General features: G+C 39.8%; 1 protein-coding gene and 1 long non-coding RNA gene across 10 annotated transcripts in view; one reads left to right on the plus strand and one right to left on the minus strand.

Annotated features, from left to right (window-relative positions):
- The window catches only part of LOC122702155 (coiled-coil domain-containing protein 166-like), a 36,568-nt gene that overhangs the window by 8,372 nt on the left and 10,133 nt on the right, over positions 1 to 18,063 (plus strand). The window contains exon 1 of one of the 9 annotated variants that reach the window (XM_043915656.1): positions 11,524 to 11,539. The exons of the other annotated variants lie outside the window; for them this stretch is intronic. The gene's annotated coding sequence lies outside the window, so the exon portion shown is untranslated. Of the gene's footprint in view, positions 1 to 11,523; positions 11,540 to 18,063 lie in introns of those variants that run through there. 9 annotated transcript variants of the gene reach the window in all.
- Positions 15,514 to 17,995, minus strand: LOC122702160. Its single transcript, XR_006343189.1, has 2 exons — positions 17,361 to 17,995; positions 15,514 to 15,775 (listed from the first exon to the last, which is right to left on the minus strand). It is a non-coding gene; the product is annotated as an uncharacterized LOC122702160 (long non-coding RNA).

The following is an 18,063-nucleotide window of genomic DNA, read 5'->3' on the forward strand; positions in this document are numbered from 1 at the left end:
CTGTTAAATATTGAAACTATATAGAAAAGTAAAAGATGAATGTAGAAATCATCATCTGAGTGGTCACTGTTTTGGTGAACGTGTCTCCAGACACCTCTGCATGTACATGCATGTTGTATGAGTGCACACACACCCTCTGCAATTATACATAGAGACGTGTCAGTATTTGCCCACACTCCTTGTTCTTGTGTACTTCTTGAGTGAATACCTCTATCGTCAACTTCAGGAGAGAAATGATTATTTTTCTTCCTTCAGGCACTTTTTAAATTCTGTGAGTTTTTACTGACATAAACTTCTGAGAAGAGTGAAGATGCTTTGGGCTGAGAACTATGAGTGTTGTTTTCTTGGTCTCATGTTAAATGGAATGTATTTCTCACTCATCTGCCTAAAGATGGCCTTCAAACAAAATTTTAAATGTGTGCTCTGTGAATGGATGGCAAATTATGTGTGAAACTTTGAGAAATTAATCCCCAGATCCAGCTTTAAATAAATTTAGTTTGCAGAAATCTCCTGTTAAGTATTAGGTAAACTTTTTGGCAGTTGTGACAGTGAGTGTGGAACCAATAAATTATATGTGTCTGTGCAGTGATAGTTGTATTTACAGTCGTGTGGGGGCTGATCCCTGTTGCAAGCTTGGTTTTTACTGAGTTATAGAGGAGTAGCATATTTGCGCTTTTGTCCTTGGTGATTTCAGCCTCGTAGACTTGATGAAGCTGGGTCCTTCGCTACTTTCAGTAGCCAAATTTGAGCTGACCAAATTCGTCTGAGTGTAGGTCCACTTCCATGATCAGAAACTCCTCTGACATTCACATTTTTCTTGCAGTATGATTTTTCTATGATGAATACATGTTTTAAACCATACAGATTATGCTTCATTTAAAAAGATTGAAGTTTAATTTTGGAAATAGGGAGCCGTTAAAGAGGTTTTGACTTTGGAGAGTGACATAGACAGACAAGTTTCAAAAAGCCGCCGCGCATATTGGTTGGTTCAGTGTAAATTTGGTGTTTGAAAATGTCATGCTTAGTCCATGGCCATATCACCCTGAATGTGCCCAATCTCGTCTGAGAATGTCATGCTTAGGTTATGTGGGAAACTGGATCGCTCAATGAAATTATATAAATGAGTGCTTTTTTCATGGTTTTTAAAAGTTAAAACTTGAAATAAGAAACTTTGAGATGACAACTAGACTCTACAGAATGAAAACCAGTTAGCAGTGACTAACTGGTGGGATTATAGATTTTTCTTCCTGCTTTTGGTGGAAATTTTAGAAAAAAATATTAACTATATTATGTAATAAGATGTTACAATGAAGCTCTTTTGTTCTGAGTTGAGCTCTAAGTCAGTAGATGCACATTTCTGAAATGCGTTGTAAGAACACAATGCAGGTCCTGCAAGAGAAAGAGCCAGAAAACGGATCTTGTGACTTCTAACACCTATCCCATCTGTCGGTATATAAAGATTCAGGAAGTTGGAAATTGGAAGCGTTTTTGAACCAAAGTGGTTGATGTGAGTTTCTTCTGACTCCCGCTCCCATCTCAGTGTTCCCCCCACCCCAAGTATGGGGTGACTTGGAGAGCTTACTCAGCGATTGATTCGGTTCGTGGACACAGCGGGTTGATGAATGTCTCTCTCATGCCTGGGTGAAGGAGAGGCTGTTTGCTCTGGCAGCACACGAAAAGGACCTGTGTGGGTCCTTGTTCTCTGGGGCGAGGGTTGCGTGGTTCCTGCGGATCCTGTGAGGGCCACCAGTGAGAGAAAGCCCGCTGGAACAAAGTGGTGTGGAGTGGAGCAGGGACTAGACGACTGGATGCCCAGAGCACCTGCATGTTCTCCATCAAGGAAATGCAGTGAGAGATCTCAAAGGGCTGGAGTGGCTGAGAGCGTCCCAGGATCCTGGAAGCAGTTCCTCACAGGTTGGCTTTATGCCCTTGTGAGCTAAGAGAGTGCCCATGTCCTACAGGGACCCTTAATTGCCTCACCCAGGGTTACTAAGGTGGAAGGAAGAGGGGTAAAGTGCAGTCCTCTTAATAATGCCTGCTAGCCTGCTTTTGGAGAAGGAAATGGCAGCCCACTGCAGTATTCTTGCCTGGGAAATCCTTGGACAGAGGAGCCTGGCAGGGTATATAATCCATTGGGTCTCAGAGAGTAAGACACGACTTAGCGACTAAACAGCAGCCTGCCTTAGGCAGAGCCGGGCATAGGGGAGAAGCTGTAACCTTGAATGACAATTTTGACAACTATATGGTACTAAACAGGGTCTATCAGTTTCTAAGCTCAGTTTTTATAACTTGAAAATGACTAAAATCATAATAAAGGTTCGGGGCACTATCACCAGAGAATAACTTTAAAGAGCAGCAGTGAACAGAAATTTGCTTTATGGTTACATCCCACAGGTTCTGCTTGTTCGGGGTAATGGTTACTGTTGCTTTTCTAATAAGAAAAATATCAGTGAAAACAAATTTTTATAAGAAGAATGTGCCCATTGAGACATTTGTTGGGGGTAAAACACTGCCTTTAGGGCCAGGCAGATCTGTGCTTGAGTCAAACCAAAACCTTGTTAGCACTGACATGAGGTGAGTAAACCAGTTTTTTTAGGTTAATTTCTGTCATTTACTTTTCATAAAAGGGGTAGCATCATCTGCTTTCTAGTGTTTTCCAAAGAGATTTTGGTCTATAGCAAAATTCATGGTACACATAGGTGCTCACAAATATTACTAGTGCTCTTTCCTCTCTGAAGCAGATGTTTCCTATAACTTTAAATGTTCTTACTCCCCTTCACATATGTTTTACTTCCTCTAAATGTACTTCTTTAGCATACCAAATAGATTAGAGGATTTAAATGACTACTGGATACTACTATCAAGAATGTAAGAAGTGTGAGCTTTTAATATAGCTAAAAATTCAGTTTTGAATTGAATTGTGAAAACTTTTCAGAAACAGTGAAATGTAGTTTTACTTACGTGTTAATTTTTAGTGAGGAAGCATGAAGTAGGGATCTAGAGAAAAGGTAGACGCAGGTGGAGAATTGTTTTCATTACTGTTCTTGGAGCTTTCTTTGGGGGGGGCGGGGGCAGGCAGTGCACTGACTTAGTTGCTCCTTGGCATGTGGGATCTTCCCAGGTCAGGTGTTGAACCCATGTCTCCTGTATTGGCAGGCGGATTCTTTACCACTGAACCACCAGGGAAGCCCACGGTTTGGTTTTCATAAAGGAGAAAGAAGCCTTCTTACCCCAGGGAAAACACTTTGTAAAAACCAGTACCATTCTAGTGTTCCTATTTTCTCAAAACATGCATCAGTGTTTTCTTTTTCTGGAAAGCTAGTTTAGTTTTTTATTTGATTGATACTGTTTAAAATGTTCTTGGTGTTTTGTCATTTCTTCTTTCTGGATGTTCTTATACTCTAGCATTCAAATTTTGTACTTTGAAACTTAAAGTTTTTTTAGTTATTTTTAGGAATACAGGCACCTCTTAAATGTCTCAAAAAGCTGATTTATGTCACTTTTAATTTCATAAGATCTTTCCAGTCTGCATCTCAGAGTTACATTTGTAACATAGTTAAGATGTGTGTATTTATAGGAATGGCTTTAAATTAGGAAGGAAGTTATAGTTAGCATTGTATTTGAGTCCAGAATATTCTTTATAATTCATTCAAGCATCTTAGGTTGCAGCCTGCAGAAATTGACAGGGTAATTTGGATGGAAAAGGAATGTATTGGGAGGCTGGCAAGTAACTCACAAAACTGGCAGAGAGACTAGGAATGCAGCCTCAAAAAGCCTGAGCAGTCGTGAAAGGAGGGCGAGCCCCAGGAAAGCCCAGCCCAGGCGATCGTCTGGTTGGGACGCTGGCTCTGGGCTCTTGCTGCTGCCAGTGATTCCCCAGGTGCCCCTCTCTGGATCGATCAGTCAGAAGCCATGGGGGTGGAGGTGCAGTGTTTGTGGGCTGGCCTTCCATGACCTGCCTACACACTTGTGCTCCTGTGACTCTCCGAGGTCCTTGACCTGGCACATTTAACATGAATGGAACTCTTGCTTTTTTTTGTTGACCTCAGTGGTAAAGAATCCGCCTGCCAATGCAGGAGACACAGGTTTGATCCCTGATTTGGGAAGATCCCCTGGAGGTGGAAATGGCAACCCATTCCAGTATTCTTGCTTGGGAAATCCCGTGGATAGAGGAGCCTGGTGGGCTATAGTGCGTGGGGTCCCAAAGAGTCGGACACGACTGGGCAGCTGGGCATGCACGCACCTGCTCCTTCCCACCCAGGCAGGTGGTCTGAGAAGTTGTTCTGTAGTTTGGATTTTTCTGTTTTATGTCTCCTTATACATAGATTGAGGTACAGCATATTTGACAAGTATTTTACAGAGGATAGCATTGAGACTGTCCCCATGTGTCACATCAGAAGGCATACCAATGATTGTCACATTTCTTGGTGATACTGAGTTTGATCCCTCATTTGAAGTGATGCTTACCAGCCTTTTCTGTTTGTTTTTTCAGTCTAAAATACGTACATAAAAATTATTGATGATATGAAAGTATTAATTATGGCAAATAATTATTGTGTTGCAATGATGCATTCATTTGGTTTGTGGATATTAACCTGTTAAATCATTTAAGGAGTTTAAGTCTAGACAATAAAGATAGCACAGTACTAGCTGTTTTTCTCTCTGCAAAGGTTGGAGAAGTTTTATTTTATTGATTTGTCTTCTTGTGTTTATACTAATGTTTGAGAGTAACACTCAGATACAGTGCTGTGAGCACTCTGAGCATGTACCACAAAATGGTATGTGTATATGTTTAGATGTATAGACTCATTTCAGGCCTTGACTCATAGATGTATAGACTCATTTCAGGCTATGGCAGTTCTTCTTTACTGCATAATAGGCAACACGAGGTAATATACTATGTATGCCAAAATGTGGAAATACTGATTATTTTCCACTTGTATATCTCTGCAAAGCCTCTTGAAATTAGGAAAAGCAGAATTCCATTAAGAAAGTACCAGCTGTTTTGAGAAATTAAGCTGTATGATGTGATGCTTTTGTATTTGTGTGTATTGATGTTTTGTATCTGTTAAATCCGTTAGATATCATATGGCTACTTTCATTCCTAAGAGAAAAACTGTAAGATATGTAAGGTTTTGTTTTTTTTTCCTTGAAAGAGAAGATACAGAAAAAAAAATCAATTTTATCTTAGGATGTGTAGCATGTTTGGACAGTGTTTTAAACATAAAGCTTTAAGACACACACACACACACTTTGGTCATTAAAGACTAATTTTTAGAGTAGTGCATTTTTTCCCATTATTCTTTGTTTATTCCAGTTTTATTGAGAAATAGTTGTCATACATCACTGCATAAGTTTAAAGCATACTCCATGATGATTTGACTTCCATATATTGTGAAATAATTCCAATAAAAGGTATGTGTCCTTTTTTGATATGTTTCCCCCTTGTAAGTTCAGACTTGAATAGTCAATATCTGAAATTAACTAGACTCTGCAATAAGTGGAAATAAAAGACAATTAAAGTTTAAACATGCATAGCAAATAGGATAAGAATTGTTGAAAAAATTGGCGTAGTGTTTGTTATTTAGTGTGACTGAAAAATCTTACCTATTCTGTTCCCACAGATAGATGTGCCTTGATGTTGCCTCAGTCTCAGTTTAACAAAGCTTTTTCTTAAGGACTTTTACATTAATCTATTCTGTGCCCCTTGTTAGGAATCAGGTGGATAGCGTTTAAAATGCTTCTTTCAGACACAGATGTATAGAACAGTCTTTTGGACTCTGTGGGAGAAGGTGAGGGTGGGATGATCTGAGAGAATAGCACTGAAACATGTATATTATCATATGTGCAGTAGATCGCCAGTCCAGGTTCGATGCATGAGACAGGGCGCTCAGGGCATCTAAAAAATATCTTCGAAAGTTGTTAGTGGTGGTAGTGTTTTTAAACATAAAAGGCAAAATCAAAGGTCAGCACTTCTCTAGCTTTCTGTAACACTGTCCTCTAGGCATAATTCAATTACTTCTTCATCTGTTTTCCTAAAGTATTTTATCCACAGAACTCTAGCGTAGCATTGTACTTAATTACACTGTATGGTCGCAATTTATTTACCTGCCTTCACAGACTGTGAGCTTCTTGAGGACAGGTCTTATATTACTCAGTATGTACTCTGCCTTGCATGTGACAATCTGGCTTTTCTGATCTTTGTCAAATTGCCATTGCTGAACAGGTTAGCATTATTTTTTAAAGAAGATTGTGTGACAAGGCATTTTTTAATGATTTTGAAGAAATCTACGGTTTGATGGCTTCTTAGACAGTTGTGAAGTAATATTACATGTCAGGCATACAGTATCTCTTCTGAGTGGCTATCTGCTTGCTGCAATTGAATTATTCTGTTAGCTTGGAAGAACCAATATCTATAAAACCATGGTGCCCACTTGAGAGTGTTCTATTTAACATCTTTTTTATTAATTTAAATAGGGGAAATAACAGATTTTTCTAAATGTTACTAGTTAGCCCATTACTTTTTTTTTTTTTTTAATGGCCTCTCCTTATCTCTCATTTTCCTAAAGAAATCTTTTTGGCAGAACAGCCAATCTTATGAGGCCATAACTCTAAATAAGTCGCATTTACTCAGGTCCCCTTAAATCATGTATCATGTTTGCTTAATTCACTCATTCGGCCAGCATTTATGCGTTGGAGGCTGCAGTGTGCCAGGCATCGTGCTTAGTGCAGGAGATACAATAACAGTGAACAGGGGTTCAGTCCTGGAAAAGAGCCAGACATTACCACTAGTGATGTGACGTGTCATGGGGCCCATGAAAAAGGATTCTTGTGGAATTGTCTCTAAATTTCTATTGCAATTGTGATCTGTAACAGTGATGTAGTATGGGCAGAATTGTTAAGGACTTGTTAGTTTGTACATGTGCAGGTATCATTTCCACAGGAAGTCATTAGCCTCTTTCAGGATAAAGACTGGCTTATTTCTTCATATCTCAAGCACCGCTGGGGACAGAATAAAGATTGAATCGACAAACAAAACCTCTCTAACCTCTGTTGCTGCTTAAAATCTTTGGGCCTTGAAAACTGCAAGAACGGCAGTGACCACATCTCTGCAGAGGGAGTGCTCTTGGCCTAATGCTGACAGGTTAAGATTGGGGAAAAGAGCCAGACCGTAGAAGAAGTGCCCCTCGAACTTTATTTCTGGGTCGCTCAATTTCATGAATACATATTATAGTCCTTCCTATAGATGAAGAAATTGAAACTTTGGGAGATTTAAGATTCTTGCTTCAAGTTTAAAAGCTGAGATTTTCTTTCTGTCAAATTACCTTACGTGTGGATCTGTATTTTTGTCGGGAAGATGATTAAATGTTTGGTTTGGTCATAGAACTCTCTGGAATTAGCAGAGCACGGTGTGACGTCCCAGGCACAGACCTTCTCTCTGAAGCTCACAGGCCCAGCATGATCAGGTCTTTAGTCCTGGCTTGGTTCACGGCATGCTGCAGCAGCCCACGCTGAATGGCACACTGGCTTATGTTGTTTGTAAGCAACACAAATTACCTTTTACAACAGCCAGAATTTGTCAGTTACTTCATTTAATCTTTAATGTTATGTAAGGATTAAGCAATTTTAAGAGTGAGTTGTGTACATTTGATTTTATTAGTGGTTCCTAGTTTTATTTTCCATAGATTGTTTTTTTTTTTTTCATTCTATGGAATAAAGCTTTTTAAAAAAAATTGCATAGATGACTCAGTATAACTCTGTATTTTGAAATTTGTGGTATTGCAGTTCAGACCCAGAAGTTTGAGAACACGCTGTACTTAAATACATACTTTTGTAGAGCATTATCTCAATATTTAGCACTCTGGGAATATTGCTGCTAAACAGTTGATTATGTTGTATATTTCCAACAGTAGGAAAAATGGCTAGAGAAAATTAAGAAGTGGACTTAGCTTTGGGACTTTGGATTTTCCAATGGTGGACTTGTCTCTGATTCTGTTACTGTGAAGTGTGGTTTTCAGAGGTACTCAGTGAACAGCCAGCTGTAGAAAGGGACATGAGTGGATGGACGTTGTGTTCTTTGCTTCTGAAAGGCTATTTTCTTTTGTTAGTGTAGGTCAGCCCTTTTGGTGTTTGTGTGTTTTTACATGGGTTAGATCTATAGTGTTTGCTGCAGTTGAAAGTGTGAAATCCCAGGCCTTCCCTCCCCCTTGTGGTATAGCTTGCAATATGGAGTATCGTCTTTATGCCTTGGCCAAATTGTCATACTTGTAGGTCTGGGTCAGCTTCCAGCATTTCACCCATTGCCTTCTCAGTGTCATAAGACACACCCGTGAGTTCTTTCAATGAGAATTGTTTTTTGCTGGCATCACTTCCTGTGGGACATCTTTGTCCTTTTCTTCACGACCACTTTCCTCACTCACGTTGATAGGTTTGTCTCCACAGAGTTCCTCTGACTACATATTTAGTCTCCTTCATGGCGACAAGTGTCAGCATTCTTGGAGTCAGCTATTTTTTTCTATAACCCCACTTATGTTCTATTACAGTTTGACTTCCGACATTACCACTTCTGTTTCTTTACTGTAATTTTATCTTTGTTGGCAAGTCCTCTTGTTTGGCTGTCCGTTTTTGTAAAATGTCCCACGGGTTTGTCGCTGGGGGACAAGGAGGAAACACGCCTCTGTGCTTTACGGTCTGTGTGTGACCTGGACAGCAGACGTTCACAGTGACTGATCACTGATGGGCTGTGAGAGGGGTTGTCATCGGGCACTAATGATGTAAAAATGGGTACACAGTTATGAAACTAAACATATAAAACATTCTGTTTTCACTGTCTTCATTTCTCATTACATTTTAAAAAGGCAGCCAGATGTTTTAGAAAACGTGTATTTGTGGGTGTGGTTTATACAGTAATAACAGCAGCATCAGCTTACCCTTACATGCTACTTGTATGTCAGGGGCTGTTCTCAGTGCTAAGCACGTATTCATTTACTCCTCACAATAACCCACTGAAGTAGGTATTACTGTTTGTTATCCCCTCTCGAGGTAAGCAGACAGTCAGAGAGAGATTAACTTGTCTGGAGCTAAGCCTGACAGTCTGGCTCCAGAGTTCCTGCTTTATATGTTATGCTTTGTAATCCAACTCTAGTTCATAAACTGTTGGCAATCTGCAGAGAATTGGGATTTGTATTTTGAAAGTCTTTTTAAAACTTTTTTTTTCTTTTTTTTAGCCGTCTTCGTCGTCGTCTTCTTTTTTTTTTTTAACTCTAGCATGTTAGTATTCTGGATTTTTTCCCTTTCCACCATGATGGGTGGAAAATTTAAAAATGAAACAGCTGTCCTTCACCACAGAGAGCTTGAAAAATCTCAGTAGGCTATGCAGGAAATCATGTTCAGTACTCTAGAAATGACCTGTATTCAAAGAATGTGTCTTGGTCTTCATAACAGGATTAGCTGATAAATGTGCATGTATATTATATCTATCTGAAGAATTTTTCTGAATTGAGTAACTTCTGACTCTGATTATTCTAATGGAGAAAAGAGGGGTTTTTACTGTAAACACCTTAGAAGGAGGCAAGGCTTATCTCAAAAACTTCTGCTATTTTCAAAGTGGAGCAGCTTCCTGAAAGAGTAGTAAATTGTACCATTCACCTTTGTGCTCTGCGTGTAGATTTGTTGTTTTAACACTGATAGGAGAAAACATGCTTGTTTCCTATCAGCATAAGCGCGACATGCAGACCAAGAATCCACACAATCGTTTTACCTGAACCATCTTATAATGTGCTTCAACACTTCATATATGAAAGATAAATAAGTTATAAGTTGTTAATAAGCGTAAAGTGAAAGTTCATGAAGTCACCTCTGATTAAGGTCTAGGAAGCTGCTTTGTTCCTTCCCTATACAGTCTCCCTGCTGCCCCCCAAAGGAAAATATTTTTCCTGAATTATGTGTTTATCACTTTTATAGCTTAAAAAAAATCACAATTGTCTGTGTCTCTAAATAATATGTATTTTAATTATGCCGTTTTTGAGCTATGTGAAAATCACTATGTAGTCTTCTTAAGACTTCTGATGAGTTCATCGTTTCTGAAATTCCATCCATATCCTTCTCGATGACTACAGCTCCTTTGTACTGCTCTGTAAATTTTCATTGTGTGAAAAAGCTGCAGTGTATTCATTTTCCTATCATTGAACACCTAGGTTGTTTGCAGTGTTTTGTTACTTTTTTTCCTTTGTAACAAATAGTGCTTCTCTATACAAGAGTTTCTCTAGGTATATACCTGAGAGTAGGATTGTTCACTTTAACAAGATAATGCCAAATGTTTCCTAAAGTGATTGATAATCACTTAATTATCACCTAAAGTGGTTGTCAATTGATAATCCCACATTCTGGGTATCTGAGAGTACCTGTTGATAAACATTTTTGTCAAACTCTTGTTAAAGCTCTTTATTTTTACTAATCACATGGGTGTAAAATGATATTTCATGCAGCTTTAGCTTATAAACGTCAAGACTGAGGATTTAACTTTTGTGTTTCTTTTTATTGAAACGCCACTTTATGACTGTGGTCCATTGTTTCATTGATTTATTTGTCTTGCTCTTACTGAGTTTAGCAGTTCTTTATATATTAGATACTGATCCTTTCTCTGTTATATATGTCATCAATAGCTTTCTGTAGCTTAGTGGTTTGTATATTCAGTTTCTTTAAAGTGTCAATAAGCAGAATTTTTTTGATGCTAATAGAATAAAATTTATCAGGCTTTTCATTTGTGGTTAATACTTCCAATATTTTATCTACATTGAGCTCTCCTTCCCTCCCTCGGGGCTTCCCTGCTGGCTCAGGCGGTAAAGCGTCTGCCTGCCGTGCGGGAGACCCGGGCTCGGTCCCTGGGTCGGGAAGGGTCGTGCTGGAGACCCGGGCTCGGTCCCTGGGTCGGGAAGGGTCGTGCTGGAGACCCGGGCTCGGTCCCTGGGTCGGGAAGGCGGTGCAGGAGACCCGGGCTCGGTCCCTGGGTCGGGAAGGCGGTGCGGGAGACCCGGGCTCGGTCCCTGGGTCGGGAAGGGCAGTGCGGGAGACCCGGGCTCCGTCCCTGGGTCGGGAAGGGCAGTGCGGGAGACCCGGGCTCCGTCCCTGGGTCGGGAAGGGCAGTGCGGGAGACCTGGGCTCCGTCCCTGGGTCGGGAAGATCCCCTGGAGAAGGAAACAGCAGCCCACTCCAGTCTTCTTGCCTGGAGAATTCCATGAACGGAGGAGCCTGGTAGGCTAGAGTCCACGGGATCGCAGAGTCGGACACGACTGAGCGTTTTCACTTCACTTCCCTACCTTGGGATTATAAAGAACCACTTTTGTATTTTCTTTTAAAATTTGAGGTTTTTCCTTTCAAATTAAAGTCTTTAATCCCATGAGAATTGATTTATCTGTGGTATAGGATAGGGATTTGACTTTCTTTATGAACAGTTAATTACCCTGGCTCCATTTATGCCGCAGTCTCTCCCCAGTGATGTGCAGTGCAGTCCCTCAGGATTTGCTTCCTCTTCATAAAGGTCCGTATGTATTCCTGGACTGTGCATTCTGCTTTTCGGCAATGCTTTCATTTGCCAGTTTGTCTTTGTGTTAATTCCATTCTGTCTTAATTACTGTTGTTTCATTTTATATCTTGATGTCTGATTGAGCAGGTTGTCTTGTTTTGAGTCCTTGAGCATTTTGACTGTTTTTTGATTTTTGCTTTTTTATGTAAAGGTTAGCATGAACGTATTAAGTTTTATAAAAGAATACTTTGGGGATTTGGGTTGGAAATGCATTGAATATTAACGTGGATTTTAGAAAGGATTGACATTTCTTACAGTATTGTCTTCTTGTCTGTGAACATGTCTTTACATTTTTTTATGGCTTTCTTAAAGTTTTATGATTGTTTTTCATGCAGAAATTACAAAGCTTTTGTTAGGTTTATTCCTAGTTACTGATTGCTTTTTGTTATTGTGAACTGTGTCTGTGGGGAAAATTCTCTTTTGTTCTTTTTACTGGAAAATAGAAATGCAGTTGAGATTTTCATGTTGATTAAAATATTGTTACCTTGCCAGACTCATGAATTGTTTTTTCCTTAAAAATTTTTTAACCTTTAATCTCTTTCTCTTATAAAGTTGGCTAGGACCTGCATACAGTGTTGAGTAGAAGTATTGATCGTGGACTTGTTTGTCTCATTTTGATTCTAAAGGGAATGTTTTAAGAGTTCTTCATTAAGGACTATTTATTATAGGCTTTGGTAAGGGTAGATATCTTTTATTCTTCTATTCTTTGCTAAGGTTTTTTTTTTTTTTTTTTTTTTAATCACAAGTATAGCTTCATGAAAAGCTCTTTGTGCATCTTTGACCTGATCATATGTCAGTCCTTTTTGCTTACATCTGTTACTGTGGTGAAAAACAGTTCTAGGTTTTCTGACCCAACTTTGCTTTTCTGAGATGAGCCAAATTTTTTTTTTTTTTTTTAACTTTTTAGTTCAGAGTAGGGCTAGGAGTGGAAGGAGGGGTGGTAGTGGGAGGTGATGAAGCAGGGCAGAAGCTAGAAAGGATGGTCATGTCAGTGCTAATACAATCACTGATTATTTTGGAGCCTGTATATTCTTAGGAGGCTGTGTAATGAAATGAATAGATATTTATTTGATCTTTTCCAAAATTGTCCATGGGGAAAATGTATTTTCTTTATATATAGAGTTGTAATTTTTTATTTTGCCTGTTATTTTCACTCTTCTTATTTATAATTTCTTTAAAGTTTAATCATGTGTGTAAATTTTATGATGAATTTTGAATATATGAAGTAGAGTAAATGAGCCACAGTAAAAATTCCTATCTTTTCTTTGAAACAAACATTTATTTTAAAGAATTTGAGTTTTTGCAACTGCAAAATAGGTTATGTATTTGTTTTACAGAATGTACTTAAGCCTGTAGAATCTTTAGGTTGGCATGATCACAGTACCTGTTGTCCACAAATGCATCTTATAGTATGTTTATTGCTGTGTGTTTCAAAACATACCTGAGTTTAGGTCTTAGAGAAATCCCATTGTAGAAAGTCCAGTAATCAGGGCTTGGTGATGACAGCAGCCAGGAGATCAGTGAGAAGGTTCTGGACAACTTTCCCAAAGCCTAGTGATACCATCTTTATGAAGCTACTGCCTCAGGCTCTCCAGTTATGCTGCTGTGGTTTATTCTTTAAGGAATCATCATAATTTTACAGAGGATGTTAATGGGAAGGTAACATTGGGTTCCCCAGAAAGTTTGTTCATGTTTTTCCATACGGTATTACAGGAAAACTCGAATGAACTTTTTGGCCAACCCAATATTTACTTTACAGAAAGTCACAATTACACAGAGGAATATTATAACTGGTACTGCTTGAACAGTTTCCTGAAAAATAATTTTCCAACTCATTCCCTGCCTCCCTTCCCGTCTCCCTCTCTTGTGACTCTGGGCAAGCTACTTCACGCTTTAAAGCCTCATCAAGGAAAAGAGGCAAATAATTTTAATCTGATTAGATTGTTAGTCTTCAGTGAAATAAATCATGCACGGTGTGTCTCAAACACAGTAAGTGCGTATGAAATGGCAGCCTAGTAGATCGTTTTTGAAGACAGTGTCTAACTTTATCATATGCATTTATATATATATGTATATAAACAGTGTCTGAACTAGGAGTTCAAAAGTGACAGTGATCCTCTTAAAAATAAGTAAGGCCTTGATAGAAAAACGAGAAAGGACTAGTTTTACAAATGCAGAGTAAAAAGAGTCGACGTTCTTTAGTAGCTCACTAAAAACACTGTGAAAGAAGGCACCATATTGTATGTGCATGTGCAGAAACACACCGTAGTGCACACCTTTTACTTTTCAAACAGTGAAGTTCATGTCCAGGAAGCATGGTTCTGATGGCATTATAGATTGAGATGTATCTTTGTAAAGCATTTTGGCATTAGGTATCAAGACCTCTACATATCATAAGACATTTTAACTTACATCAACAAAGATTTGTGTTGGGTGTAGCCAGGATAATTCCTCAGATTGTCCTCTGCAGAGAGGGGCCACATCTGTATGTCAGGCACAGCACAGGAATGCCACCTTTGGGGCCGTGGGTGGGTTTGGGGATCGGGGTCTTCCCGCCGCACTGGAGCAGCGGTCCCCTCAGATTGTCCTCTGCAGAGAGGGGCCACATCTGTATGTCAGGCGCAGCACAGGAATGCCACCTTTGGGGCCGTGGGTGGGGTTGGGGATGGGGGTCTTCCCGCCGCACTGGAGCAGCGCCCCCTGGTGTGTAAGCGCCGCAGCGCTGGAGGCGCGCCTGGACTCGGGCGCTGAGGCTCCACGGCCACACCAGTGCGCGCAGCAGCGTGTCGTTCTGTGAGGACTTAGACTCGTCTCTGGTCTGTGTAGGCTGAGAAGGTTGTATCTTAGTTTAGTGTGGGACTACTTCACCACAGTTTATTAAGTTTTCTTTCTTCACTGCCCTGTGATGATTATACATTCCTCCCATGGAATGTTCTTTTTATACCTTATACCTTCTTTTTCTTCTTGCCCAGATTGTATTCATTTTCCAAAATCTGCTTCAGCTACCAGAGCTGCATAGCGTCATAAAATCTTTCCTAATACCTGATTTCCAGGCTCTACTCCTAGCTGGAATTCCGTGATTGCTGCAGCACTCTGTGTAGCTATTTCTCATGATACTCATTTTCACCTTAAATATTTTAATTGCTATACTCAGACTAGACATTTTTAGAGTGCACAATCTTTTTCATCGTAGTATCTCCTAGGGTATCTCTTTTAGTGGTATATACATAAACAGACTTTGTGATAAATAGTTGGTGTTGGGTTTTTTCTTTTTTAAACATGTATATACAGTTGGACCTATTCTAATTTCTGATTTCTTCCCCTCACTGTATATCTAACCCAGGGCCAAAAAATTTTAATTTCTGATGAGTAGGATGGATCCATCTCACCTGTTATTCTGTCTCTCAGAAAATTTTTATAGACTTGCATGTTTCCTTTTTCTCAAATAGACACAGAATACCTTGTCAAGTTCTCAGATTTAAAACTTATCAGATATTTGTTGGAATTATGTCATAATGCACTTTTCGTAATATTGTCTGATCTGTGAGTATAATCAGTAGGCCCTTTATTTCAAGTGCTCTTTTCTAAGATAGCTTTTTAAATTGCTCTGTGTATATTAAGGGGAACTTAAAAAAATTGAATTCAGTTATGTTTTATCATATACCCAAGTGGAGGAGAACTGCAACCTAGGTGGAAAAGGTTGGACTTTTCCATGGGGTTATTTCAACACCATTTATTAATGCAGTTAGATTTATGTACCATCATTTGAAATACTGCAAAGCTGTAAATGTGGCTGACAGTGCTCTGAAGTCATAACTCTTCTATTTTATGTTTTGTTGGAGGCAAAGAAATTGGTTTGTAGATAAAAGATCCTGGATTGTCTAATTTACATATCATCTAATATTCACTACTTATGACTTGACGTTTGATTTCAAAGGGTGAAAACAATTACAGGTGTTTTATTATTTCATGATTTACTAAGAATTAAACAGAATCAACAGAGCTTTTCCCCCATGGTGTTATGTAAGTGGCACTGGTTTTTCTTCTGCGGTTTATGCAAGTGGCCAGCCAAGCCACTTGTTTTATTTCTGGGTGGCTGCAGTAGGTCTTAGGGAAGGAAGTTTTCGTTTGGCAGGAAAAGCAGAACTGTGTTTATTCATTCCATTTGTAGTAGCGTTGATCCATGAGGAGCTTGTGAGAAAAACCAGAGTGGTTAGGCTTTGAACAAAAGTAGCTCCTGTTCATCTCTTATCTGATCGAGCAAAGTATAAGAACAGATTAAGGATTAATAGTATAGCAGCAATTAGAAACAGTACAAAGTTCTGAAGCAGAAGCTGCAAACTGATGGTTCATCAACCAAATACAGCCCTCAGACTCTTTATTTTGGCCTACTGAATGTTTCCAAAACGTACTCAATTACTTCATAACATCTCAAAATGGTTTTATATGAGTACCTAGCAGTGGATCACCTGCCTTTTTAGCCTGACATGTTAGTAGCTGTGACAATCTATAGACGAAGCCCCAGTTAGCACTTCCGACATGATCTCAGCATCTCACTTTGCACCACCTGTTCTGGAGGCTCTTGAATACAAAAGTAATAGTAGATCTAATAATGTTAATGCAGCTCAGCCTTCGACAGTGAGTGGACAGGAGGTAGAATAGAAAGCATGAAGATTTTAGGTAGTGAGAGTTGTAGTTGAAAAGGGATATGTGAGAAAGAGTAATTGCAGAGAAATCCAAAGTTTTTAACTGAGCAACTGTAAGGATAGAAGTGTCATCAAATGATGGGGGAGACTGCGGGGTCGGTCAGGCATGGGGAGTGAGATGAGTTCAGTTTTGAACATGTTAAGTTTGAGCTATCTGTTAAAACATCCTAGTGGAGATACTGAGTAGGGAATGCTATGAAAGTGCAGAGATGGAGAAGTGTCTGGACTGGATAAATAAATTTGAGCACGTTTTAGATTTTGCTAAATTTAGACTCAGAGAGTTATGAGATAGGATGAAGTCACAAGGAGAGCGGAGGACTTGCAACTGAGTCCTGGGACATGTCAGCATTCAGGGATTTCAAAAAAGTTCAGCACAGGAGATGAAGAGGGAGCATCCAGTGGGGTGGGACAGAAAGGAAAGGAGGTGTGGTGTCCTGAAGGACAAGTGTCTAGACATGTTTTCACCTCCTGAAGCAGAGCCCAAGACAGGGACTCTTCAGACAGGTGATTTCTTGGGGGAAGTGTTAATGAGAAACACAAGTTGGAGAACTGGGGCAAGTGAAACAGAAAAGGAAAGTCAATCTAAGGGAGTATTATTGACCTGGTCACTTCTGTGAGCATTTGGGCTTGATCTTGAAGAAACCCCCTGAGAAGATATGAAGAATACGCCCATTGGTGGGAGGAGGAGGGTGTTTGTCTACCAGACTTCATCTCACCAATGGCCAGTGATTGCCCAGGCTCTTGGTATTAACACCTTCATACTTCCAGGTTCATTATGACTCAGGATGGCCTAAGAGTTCCTGTAGGCGTCTCTTATTGCAAAGCCTCTGAGCAGGAAGTGAGCCCCACCAGTGCAGCAAGCCGCTAAGGGGAGGTGCCTCAGCTGGAGTAAAAACAAGAGGCGGGGCGGGAGGGTGTCCTGTGCAGCCCACCATTAGGTGCTTGCCATTTAGTTCCACCTACTACTAAGCTTTCAAGATGGTGGCTGACCACAGTTTCTACATTAGACTTACGACAGAAGGAATGACGTTCTTTAGTTCAGTCAACTACTAAGTTTAGATTGTCCTCACCTTCAGCCAGCCCCCTTCAACAGGCTGAGGCATTTTCCTGGTGGAGTGACCCAGACTTTTCCTCCCGAAGGGATCAGCGCCTGTGGTTACTTTATGCTTTCTGGGCTGTGTTGCGATAGTTGTCCATTTATGGTTGTCAGTGGGCATGGCAGCCTCAGTCCCATCCCCTGGGTTCTCTGTACACTGTCTCTTGTGTAGGAGCTGCCATGAGTCCTCATGGTGAGGGGTCAGTTTACAGGACCCTCTCCCATTATTCTCCTGTTGGTTACTGCTTCAGAATTCTTCTTGCATCTCCTGACAGAAGTGCCTTCCCTTCTCCCCTAGAATCAGAAATTTTAATTCAGTGGACCCTAAGGTTGCCAATCTACTGTTCATCTTTTGGATCCTATATCTGTATAATTTTCTTTCTTTCTTTTCTTTTTTTACTCTATCAGAGATAGCACCACATTTCTACCTTGGGAAGAGTGTGTCAGATCGTGTACCACTGGGAGAACTGTGCCCAATTCCCTCAAGATGCTGCCAATTTTTTATATATAGGAAGTTTTGTTAAATTTGTTAATCTCGGACTCTTGGGTTGTACCAGATAAATAGGGAAAGAAATCTTCTCATAAAAGTGGTTAGTTACATTAGTCAAATGTTTCCGCTCATTCTATGTGAATTCAGCTGGTCATATGGCTATAGTTGTTCTTAGTTGCAAAGTTAA

This window comes from Cervus elaphus, chromosome 10 (assembly GCF_910594005.1).
Source record: "Cervus elaphus chromosome 10, mCerEla1.1, whole genome shotgun sequence".
NCBI lineage: Eukaryota > Metazoa > Chordata > Mammalia > Artiodactyla > Cervidae > Cervus > Cervus elaphus.